Here is a 12,491-nt window from a genome sequence, read left to right as displayed (position 1 = left end):
TTAACCCTTTCCTGCACAAGCACTTATCACCATCTGCCTTCTAGCATGGTACTTTGTGTACAGGTGGTCTCCGTTGCTGATTGTGAATTCCTGGAGGATGAAACCACATTTTACTCATCTATGAATTCCGCCATAGTCCCTAGCACAATAGCAGATGTTATGTAGACCTGGAAAACGAACAGGCCTTGGAGAACTGAGGCCTTGGTTTATGTCTGATAAAGTTCAGCCATTAATTCTAAAACTACAGTTGTATTTTTATGCTCTTCTTAGCTTATTAGAGACTGCTACCTGGCATATAAATCTGCTCAGAATTTCTTATGAATTACTTTTGGATTCAGGCAAGTGAAGCGTTCTACAAACATTTGCATGTTATTGGAATTGTATAAGAATGTTTGACCTAAAATATTTTAATACCACAAAACTGAGAATATTTTAGAGGTATTAGAATGAATTTCAGTGATATTCAGGACATTGCCAGCAGAACTTGGAGCCAATTGAGTGCAGGCAGGTTCAAATGAAATGAACAGAGGAAGAAAAACATCCTTTGAGCCTGCCTTGCTCCCAGCAAAACTTGTTTGTGCACAAACAAACAAAACATTAATCCATCTTTATTGTTGCAGAGATCCTTTTACCAACTAAATTTTTCCTGAATAATTCCTTCAAAAATGCCCTCTCGAAAGTCTTCTAATTTCCCATTCTTCCTGTCAGTGTTCACAGCTCCTTTCTGCAAAAAGGGAAGGGAAGGCCTTCTGTTCCTTGGAGACGGCCTTCCATTAAACAACTATCAACATGTTTTTATTTCTTTTTGGAAGATTCCCACCACTTTGTTGAACTCCATCCCATTACTATACCCTTCATTCTGTCAGTTTCTGGTCCAGAACCTGGCAGGGACTCCTGATTTTACAATGATGCTCTGAGCACTCAAAACCCAGGTGCCAAGATTGTTTTATGGCAAATTGTGATGTCCTCGGGCTGAGTATCTGGCCCAAATATTTATATGCACACAACCTGTCTCTCTCTTGGCTTGTCATAAACAACAGCATGCGGGACAGATAAAGCAGAAACAAAGGTTTCTGTTCTTACGGAGGAAGGTAGAATTAAGGCTCTTTGTTGAGACAGCATAAAGGTGGATGAAACCAAGACAGCCTCTAGCTTTAAGTGCCGTGGATCCTTCTCCAGGCCCATGTGTGACATTTGTGAAGGATACTCTTGCTGACTATTTCAAGCAACAGGACACAATTATTTTAAACCTAACAATATTTTTAGTAATCAGGGCAATAGACCACATGTTGACCTTTTATGAAATGCACAGAAATGCCAAAAAAAAAAAAAAACCACCTCAATGAATTAGATCAGTTATTACCCTCTGTATTTTTGACAGCAGAATCTTGTTTTAAATTTTCATTGCAGGGTTATAGTATTGGAGAGTTCTAGGCTCTCCAATCTATATACCAAATGTTTTTGATACTTCATTTTTAATCTGTGTTTTAATATAACAAGTGCGTGAATAATCTGATACGAGACCATTTCTAACTGAACATTTTGTACATTGCTGTCTGCCAGACAGATGATACCAAGGACGGAGCAAAACAATTGTCTGGGGTGTGGTAAGCAACGTGAAGGTTAGAAGAGGCTTGCTCCTAAACATCCGGGAACAGTTTGTTTCTTTGTTTTCTAAATGCCTGGAGCAAGAGGCAGAGAAATCAAATTTTGAATAATTATTCCCAAGAAGGTCAGGAAAACTCTGAGAGTGTTGAGTGAGACAAAGAAAAAATGTAGCTACAATTCTTAACATTTTTATGGCATAGGCTTTTATTAGTCCTTTCTCATGCTGCTATAAGGACATACCTGAGATTGGGTAATTTATAAAGGAAAGTAGTTTGACTCACAGGTCCACAGGGGTGGGGAGGCCTCAAGAAACTTACAATCACGGTGGAAAGGGAAGCAAACCATCCTTCTTCATATGGCGGCAGCAAGGAGAAGTGCAGAGCAAAGTTGGGGTGGGGACAAGCCCCTTATAAAACCATCAGATCTCGTGAGAACTCACTATCCTGAGAACAGCACGGAGGTCACTGCCCCCATGATTCAATTACCTCCCACCAGGTCCCTCCTACAACACATGGGGATTATGGGAGCTATAATTCAAGATGATTTGGGTGAGGACACAGCCAAACCATATCGAGGTTCTTTTGAAAACCTGAGAAAAGCTGCAAATACACAAAATTTAGAGGTTATTGGTAGAACTTCATGGAGCTGTTCAAGCCTTCTACATAACTCAGTTCTAGTTTCCAAATAGTAGGGCTCATGTCTTCTTCATTTGCTTTCACCTTCCAGACCCTACCTCTGGTTCCTATCCTCAATTATTGTTTGTTTGAAGAAACCCCACCCTCATTCATGAGGAAGGCAGATCAAAAAAGTCAGATTCTGACCAGAAGGAATGCTATTTTAAAGGTTTTTGGTTTTTTGTGTGTGTGGAACATGTTCTCATCAAGATCATTACAGAAATGCAAATTAAAACCACAATGAGACATCACTAGTCAGAATGGCTATTATTAAAAAGTCAGGGCTGGGCATCGTGGCTCATACCTGTAATCCCAGCACTTTGGGAGGCTGGGGCAGGCAGATCACTTGAGGTCAGGAATTCAAGACCAACCAGGGCAAAAAGGTGAAACCTTGTTTCTACTAAACATACAAAAATTAGCTGGGTGTGGTGGAGCGTGTCTGAAATTCCAGCTACTTGGGAGGCTGAGGCAGGAGAATTGCTTGAACACAGGAGACAAATGTTGTAGTGAGCCGAGATCGCGCCACTACACTCTAGACTGGGTGACAGAGTGAGACTCCATCTCAAAAAAAAAAAAGAGGTCAGAAAATAATAGATGCTTGCAAGGTTGTAGAGAAAAACTCATTCCGTTCATTAGCCACTCGTTCCACCAATACTTATTCAACACCAAGCACACTAAGCACTGTTCTAGATGATGCAAAGAAATGCAATGGAGAACAGAGAGTGTTTTTGACATTTGAGAATTTTCACTCTGGTAAAGGATATAAATGATGAGCCGTAACAAAAATATATTAAAAATATATAAACTTAGTTGGGCATATAGCATCAATAAATAATGCTGGGAAAAATAATTTAAAAGCAGAGTAAGGGTTAAAGGGTAGTGAAAAGTGTTCATTAGGACATGCCTCCCCTCAGTGGTTCCAAGGGCCTTTTAGTAAATTTGAAAGTTCTTGAAGAAGTCCAAGAGCGTCACTTGAGATGGCCCCTGAGGACTGACGCGCTAGTCTATCTCAGCGTGTGATTGCTGGTACCAAGTAAAGAGGTGGTGAGAAAGCCAGCTACTGCCTGCACTTCATCAACTGAGAGCGTCTGTGCTTGCTTGTTATAACCGTGAGAACAATACTGGGAGCAGGGATGAAAGAGTAAACTATATATCAAAGGACAGTAGTGTACACGGAGACAACACATCTCTATTCTTTGGACAGTTTTTCCTCTCAGCCCCATGTCTCTTTGGTGATATATTTTTCCCACCTTCATTCTCTCCTGATGTTTTCCAGCTGTCTCAGCTCTTTCTGTCCCTGCATGCTGCATTTGTTTGCCCTGCGCTGCCACATGGGTGGGTGACACAGAAGTGCAGGTTGCCTGAGTCATGGAGTCTCATCCTTCAGAATGTCAAGGGCAACACCACCATTGCTGGAACTTCCCTGACTGATGAATAAACAACATTTTAAAATAAACAAATTTGGCCAGGCACAGTGACTCACATCCGTAGTCCCAGCACTTTGGGAGGCCAAGGCAGGTGGATCACCTGAGGTCAGGAGTTCAAGACAAGCCTGGCCAACATGGTAAAACCCTGTCTCTACTAAAAATACAAAAATTAGCTGGGCATGGTGGTGGGTGTCTATAATCCCAGCTACTGGGGAGGCTGAGGCAGGAGAATTGCTTGAACCCGGGAGGCAGAGGTTGCAGTGAGCCAAGTCCATGCCATTGCACTCCAGCCTGGGCAACAAGAATAAAACTGCATCTCAAAAAACTAGTAATAAATAAATAAATTTATTCATGGAAGAAAATGAAGTTTCCTGACTCAGCCTGGAGGTTTTAGCCAGCCCTTCAGTTAAGATAGCGACATCTGCTAATGAGTATCTCACAGAAGTCCGAGAAGGGTCAACTTCTAATAGTTCTGGAAAAGCAGGACAGCCTTGACAAGAAGCTCCCCGATGCTAATTAGTCGGTGTTTTATTAATGATTTCTTCCTCTGCGCTCCTTGTTCAGGTCCATGTACTTATTTGAATGTAGGGGGGAAAACCGAATGTAACTTTATAGGTAAGCAAATCAAGATGCAGAGATTTGAGAGGACTCGAGCAAGGAAGCAGAGACAGCAACAAGTAACATTTATGTGAGCACTTGCTCCACGTTCCAGACACGATTTGAAGTGCCGTACATGTATTGACTGATTTACTCTCCGCCATAGCTAACTGAAGTAGGTTATCACCTCGTTATTGAAAAACTTGGGGCACAAAGAGAATAAGTGGCTTGCTTAAGGTCACAGAGCCAGAACCAGGCAGAGCAGGATTGATCCCAGGCAGATCAGTCTCCGAGGCTGCACTCTTAACTTCTGCTGCAAGGTTGTTAATTGGCACAAGTTGGAGGCATGAGAAGCAAGGGAGGTCAGAGGACGGACAATGCAGAGAGAAAAAGAAGCAGAGTCACAACCCACACATCATTCTTTCTCGATTGTACTATGTATTTTCTCAGCCACCATGACTCTTCTAAAATAAGAAGAGAGAACAGTGAATAAAACTGTGTTACTTACTTGACATTGAGCACAATTAAGGCTGGGAAAGTGGAGCTGATGGTTATTTATACAGTTGGGTTGACTGTTTGAGAGCACTCCTAGGGAAGGAGCTTCTACTTCTAGACCATTCATATAAGCTGCCTGCAGGCAAACACTGCATTTAACTGCAACATGTAAAGATGCCCTCAATCTGGAAGAACACCAGGTTATGTTATCCAAAACTTTTTAAAATTTAAAATAAAAGTTTCTTCTTAAGGCACCAAAAAAAAAAAAATGTTTAGCTTCCCTCATAATGCTTTTAGAAGTATTTTTAAAATGTTATATTATATTTAACCTTTAAAATGCTATATTATATTAAACACTCAATGAATAATGCTGTGCCATTCATCTGTTCAAAATGGAAGATTAAGCAGCAAATCAAAAAGCAGAATTGTTCAGTGGATCGCAGAGGAAGCGTGCACGAGCCAAATACTCAGCACGGGAAGAATGAACGAATCCTAAACACGCTGGGAGATGAATTTCAAATTCTCTTTTTAGAACTTGACTCCAGGAGGCAGCGAGAAAAGAGAAAAAGTAACAGGAGGTTATTTTTCAAAGTAACAAATGCCAACGTGAATTCATTACACGTCTAGGAGTTAGAGGAATCTTCCCTTCAGACAGGCCAATGGAAAGAGGGTATGAACAACATCACCACAGTACACAGACCTGTTGGTCACTATTGGTCACTAATTACACACTGAAAATGACAACTGTCCTGTCCCAATCTGGGCATTGATAGTGACTGTGAGTAATGGAGGGGATCTTTGGCATGAAGCAATCCAAAGAAAATTGGTTACACTGCCAAGGGCCACATGGGTCATTGCCAAAATGGAAGCAGATGATTATCACATACGGTGACACCATGTGGTAGAGGCTTTTGGTCCCCTAGTCAGCAGCATGCCTTCTCTCTCTCCTTTTTCCTTTTTTTTTTTTTTTTTTTTTGGTAGGCATCAACCTTCCTGAACATAACCTATGTGATACAAGAGAAGCTGATGCCATCCCAGCTCCCAGGGTGGATGCAGGCTGGACCGAGCCCAGCGGAGTCTTCCCTTACCAGAGCATTTAGCCCAGAAATAGACATGGGACCTAAATTGTCCCAATCTGAAGGGAAGGAATCACACAGAAGGCTCTAGCTCTTTCTCCCTCTCTCTCTCTTTGTCTCTCTCTGTTTCTTTCACTCTTTCTGTCTTTCTCTTTGTTTCTCTCTCTCTTTCTCTCTTTCCCCTCTTGCTCCAACTCCCTGGGAATATTGAACAAGGAATCATTTCCTCGGCAGTCAGCTTGCAAATGTAAATGGTTTATTAAACGACTCAAATTATGTGAGGCAGACAAAAATATGATGCATTTTTAAATTTTGCGAACTATGAGGCCAACCGTATTCTGTTAAATCTCTTTTCTGCCATTCTATTATGAATCTATGGTAGATCCCATATCTTCCAGTCACTTGCATTACTAAAATCTCCAGCCAGTGTAATCCAGTTTATAGACCTGGCTTTTGCACACAGCTTATCAGTCTTGTCTGCCTTTCCTAAGCACCTGGCTGGCTTTGGCCTGAGGAGCTCGAAATAGGAAGAGGGGCAGTGTCTGTGATTTTGTTCTTCTGCCTTCTCTAGTTATATTTCCACTAGTAGTGGGCACTGGGGAGACAGAAGGGAAATAGAGCAAATTTTTCTTTCTTTATCTGGAAGTGTAACTGCAATTCTCTGATAGCCATGATTGCTTCCCTAGTTAATACAATTGCTGGCAATGTTCTCCTTGGGACAGAAAGCTAAATGTCTCCCATCTCATGAATATGTGTGTGAATTGTGTGGAGGGCCCTGTGGGGTCACTTCTTTACCATTTCTCTGATGTGGGAGACACAACCCCAACTTGAGCTTTACCCCTTCTCCCTGTAGCTGATGACCCTGCAACCCTATTTCCCATTCCCCCCAATACCCAATTGGCAGCCCTCATGGGCAGGATACCCACAAAACTTCCCAAGCACAGTGTGATGGTTAATTTTATGTGTCAGTTTGACTGGGTTAAGGGATACGCAGATAGGAAAAACATTACTTCTCATGAGTCTGCCACAGTGTTTCTGGAAAAGATATACATTGTAATCAGCAGACTGCATAATGAAGATCCACCTCACTGATGTGGGCAGGCATCACCCAATCCATTGAGGACCTGAATAGAACAAAAAGGTGAAGGAAGGGAAAGATATCCATCTTCTTGAAATCACCTATGCAAAATTATGACAGACAAATCTGACATAGCTGACTATATCTTGCTTCTGACCACCAAGCTGTCCTTGGTCATACCTGGTCATAGGCCCAGCTGACTTTGGGAGGAATTTATAGTATAACTTTGAAGTAGGAATAATAAAGTCCCTCCCTAAAAAAAAAATTTACCTCCCTTTTCCAGGGCTGAAATCACCTTTATTTTCATTTTTTATGTATTTATTTTTGAGACAGAGACCTAATCTCTCACCCAGGCCAGAGTACACTGGCGTTATCACACCGAACTGCAGCCTTGATCTCCTGGGCTCAAGCAATTCTCCCACCTTAGCCTCCTAAGTAGCTGGGACTACAGATGTGTGCCACCATGCCGGCCTTTTTTTTCTTTGTGGAGAGACAGGGTCCTACTCTGTTGCCCAGGTTGGTCTTGAACTCCAAGGCTCAAGTGGTCCCTCTTGCCTTGGCCTCCCAAAGTGCTGGGAATACAGGTGTGAGCCAACATGCCTGTTCTGAATTGCTTTTGTAAGACTGTGAAAGACCACAAGATTAGCTTTATGGAAGGGGCATGAATTCTGCTAAACTCTAGGCATAGTTTCTATAGTCCCAGGAGTCATGTGGCTCCGGTCACATGGTTTGTAACTTCCCCAGTTGCTCCTGTAGATAACATCACTATTGTAGAATCTAAGATTGGCTTTTTGAGATGTTTTTTAGACTGATTCCATCACCACCAGGCCTGCCTTACAAAAGCTCGTGAAGGAAGCACTAAACATGGAAAGGAATAACCAGTACCAGCCACTGCAAAAACATGCCAAATTGTAAAGACTATTGACGCTAGGAAGAAACTGCACCAACTAATGGGCAAAATAACCAGCTAACATCATAATGACAGGATCAGATTCACAAATAACAATATTAACCTTAAATGTAAATGGGCTAAAAGACAGAGATTAAAAGACAATTAAAAGACAGAGACTGGCAAATTGGATAAAGAGTCAAGACCCATGAGTGTGCTGTATTCAGGAGACCCATCTCACATGCAAAGACCCACATAGGCTCAAAATAAAGGGATGGAGGAAGATCTACCAAGCAAACAGAAAGCAGAAAAAGTAGGGGCTACAATGCTACTCTCTGATAAAACAGACTTTAAACCATCAAAGATCAAAAGAGACAAAGAAGGCCATTACATAATGGTAAAGGGATCAATTCAACAAGAAGAACTAATTATCCTAAATATATATGCACCCAATACAGGAGCACCCAGATTCATAAAGGAAGTCCTTAGAGACCTACAAAGAGACTTAGACTCCCACACAATAATGATGGAAGACTTTAACACCCCACTGTCAACATTAGACAGATCAACAAGACAGAAAAGTTAACAAGGATATCCAGGACTTGAACTCAGCTCTGCATCAAGCAGACCTAATAGACATTTACAGAACTCTCCACCCCAAATCAACAGAATATACATTCTTATCAGTACCACATCACACTTATTCCAAAATTGGCCACATAGTTGGAAGCAAAGCACTCCTCAGCAAATGTAAAAGAACAGAAATCTTAACAAACTGTCTCTCAGACCACAGTGTAATCAAATTAGAACTCAGGATTAAGAAACTCACTCAAAACCACACAACTACATGGAAATTGAACAACCTGCTCCTGAATGACTACTGGGTACATAACGAAATGAAGGCAGAAATAAAGATGTTCTTTGAAACCAATGAGAACAAACAGCATACCAGAATCTCTGGGACATATTTAAAGCAGTGTGTAAAGGGAAATTATAGCACTAAATGCCCACAACAGAAAGCAGGAAAGATCTAAAATTGACAACCTAACATCACAATTAAAAGAACTAGAGAAGCAAGAGCAAACAAATTCAAAGCTGGCAGAAGACAAGAAATAACTAAGATCAGAGCAGAACTGAAGGAGCTAGAGACACAAAAAACCCTTCAAAAAATCAATGAATCCAGGTGCTAGTTTTTTTTAAAGATCAACAAAATTGATAGACCACTAGCAAGACTAATAAAGAAGAAAAAGAGAAGAATCAAATAGACACAACAAAAAATGATAAAGGGGATATCACCACCAATCCCACAGAAATACAAACTACCATCAGAGAATACTATAAACAGCTCTATGCAAATAAACTAGAAAATCTAGAAGAAATGGATAAATTCCTGGACACATACACCCTTCTAAGACTAAACCAGGAAGAATTTGAATCTCTGAATAGACCAATAACAGGATCTGAAATTGAGGCAATAATTAATAGCCTACCAACAAAAAAAAGTACAGGACCAGATGGATTCACAGCCGAATTCTACCAGAAGAACAAAGAGGAGCTGGTACCATTCCTTCTGAACCAATTCCAATCAATAGAAAAAGAGGGAATCCTCCCTAACTCATTTTATGAGGCCAGCATCACCCTGATACCAAAGCCTGGCAGAGACACACACAAAAAAAACGGAATTTTAGACCAACATCACTGACGAACATCAATGCAAAAATCTTCAATAAAATACTGGCAAACCGAATCCAGCAGCACATCAAAAAGCTTATCCACCACAATCAAGTCAGCTTCATCTCTGGGATGTAAGGCTGGTTCAACATATGCAAATCAGTAAACATAACCCATCACATAAACAGAACCAAAGACAAAAACCACATGATTATCTCAATAGATGCAGAAAAGGCCTTTGACAAAATTCAGCAGCCCTTCATGCTAAAAACTCTCAATAAACTAGGTATTCATGGAATGTAGGTCAAAATAATAAGAACTATTTATGACAAACCCACAGCCAATATCATACTGAATGGGCAAAAACTGGAAGTATTCCCTTTGAAAACCAGCACAAGACAAGGATGCCCTCTCTCTCCACTCCTATTCAACATAGTGTTGGAAGTTCTGGCCAAGGCAATCAGGCAAGAGAAAGAAATAAAGTGTATTCAATTAGGAAAAGAGGAAGTCGAATTATTCCTGTTTGCAGATGACATGATTGTATATTTAGAAAACCCCATTGTCTCAGTCCAAAATCTCCTTAAGCTGATAAGCAACTTCAGCAAAGTCTCAGGATACAAAATCAATGTGCAAAACTCACAAGCATTCCTATATAAAAATAACAGGCAAACAGACAGCCAAATCACGAGTAAACTCCCATTCACAATTGCTACAAAGAGAATAAAATACCTAGGAATCCAACTTACAAGGGATATGAAGGACCTCTTCAAGGAGAACTACAAAACACTGCTCAATTAAATAAAAGAGGACACAAATAAATGGAAGAACATTCCATGCTCATGGATAGGAAGATTTAATATCATGAAAATGGCCATACTGCCCAAGGTAATTTATAGATTCAATGCCATCCCCATCAAGCTACCAATGACTTTCTTCACAGAATTGGCAAAAACTACTTTAAAGTTCATATGGAACCAAAAAAGAACCCACATTGCCAAGACAATCCTAAACCAAAAGAACAAAGCTGGAGGCATCACACTACCTAACTTTAAACTATACTACACACTACAGTAACCAAAACAGCATGGCACTGGTACCAAAACAGAGATATAGACCAATGGAACAGAACAGAGGCCTCAGAAATAACACCACCCATCTACAGCCATCTGATCTTTGACAAACCTGACAAAAACAAGAAATGGGGAAAGGATCCCCTATTTAATAAATGGTGCTGAGAAAACTGGCTAGCCATATGTAGAAAGCTGAAACTGGATCCCTTACTTACACCTTATACAAAAATTAATTCAAGATGGATTAAAGACTTAAATGTTAGGCCTAAAACCATAAAAACCTTAGAAGAAAATCTGGGCAATACCATTCAGGACATAGGCATGGGCAAGGACTTCATGACTAAAACACCAAAAGCAATGGCAACAAAAGCCAAAACTGACAAATGGGATCTAATTAAACTAAAGAACTTCTGCACAACAAAAGAAACTACATCAGAGTGAACAGGCAACCTGCAGAATGGGAGAAAATTTTGGAAATCTACTCATCTGACAAAGGGCTAATATCCAGAACCTACAAAGAACTCAAACAAATTTATAAGAAAGAAACAAACAACCCCATCAAAAAGTGAGTAAAGGATATGAACAGACACTTCTCAAAAGAAGACATTTATGCAGCCAACAGACACATGAAAAAATGCTCATCATCACTGGCCATCAGAGAAATGCAAATCAAAACCACAATGAAATACCATCTCATGCCAGTCAGAATGGCAATCATTAAGAAGTCAGGAAATAACAGATGCTGGAGAGGATGTGGAGAAATGGGAACACTTTTACACTGTTGGTAGGACTGTAAACTAGTTCAACCATTGTGAAAGACAGTGTGGCGATTCCTCAAGGATCTAGAACTAGGAACACCATTTGACCCAGAGATCCCATTACTGGGTATATACACAAAGGATCACAAATCATGCTATTATAAAGACACATGCACATGTATGATTGTTGTGGCACTATTCACAATAGCAAAGACTTGGAACCAATCAAAATGTCCATCAGTGATAGACTGGATTAGGAAAATGTGGCACATATACACCATAGAATACTATGCAGCCATAAAAAAGGATGAGTTCATGTTCTTTGCAGGGACATGAATGCAGCTGGAAACCATCATTCTCAGCAAACTATCACAGGGACAGAAAACCAAACACTGCGTGTTCTCACTCATAGGTGGGAATTGAACAATGAGAACACTTGGACAGCGTAAGGGGAGCATCACACGCTGGGGCCTGTCATGGGGTGGGACAAAGGGGGAGGGATAGCATTAGGAGATATACCTAATATAAATGACGAGTTAATGGGTGCAGCAAACCAACATGGCACATATATATCTATGTAACAAACCTGCACGTTGTGCACATGTACCCTAGAACTTAAAGTATAATAAATAAAAAAGAAAAGAAAATTAGCTCAGAGCAGTCTGAGCTACAATGAGGTATGAAAAATGTATCAGGCCCAGAGTGGCATCAGTATGAGACTTGAATCTCGACCTCCTCCACATATACATGTATGCCTAGGGTCAATTGTTTAAAGGCATTTTGCTGTTTATTGTCTTAGAGTTGCATAAAGTGACCCTCACCCATTATCTTCATGTTCCTGAAATTTGTGATACAAAGAACAATGTATAGCCAATCAATAGTTTATGTTATTTTAATGAATCAATGTAAGAAATGTCCCCTATTTATTCCTTTAGAAACCCACTTGTAACTGCTGCTAATTGGACAATATATTCAGGGCAATTTGAATCTGTTTCTCCTGTGTTGTGGTCCTCAAATTTGGCCCAAATAAACCCTCTAATTATATTAATTTTGCCTCAGTTTCTTTCTTAGGTCGACAGGATCAATGTTCAGAGAAGATTGTCAATGGTCAGAGAAACAGTGACAACCATGACACAGAGTATTTCAAA

This window comes from Macaca mulatta, chromosome 12, assembly GCF_049350105.2.
Source record: "Macaca mulatta isolate MMU2019108-1 chromosome 12, T2T-MMU8v2.0, whole genome shotgun sequence".
Taxonomy (NCBI): domain Eukaryota; kingdom Metazoa; phylum Chordata; class Mammalia; order Primates; family Cercopithecidae; genus Macaca; species Macaca mulatta.
This window is presented reverse-complemented; position numbering follows the sequence as displayed.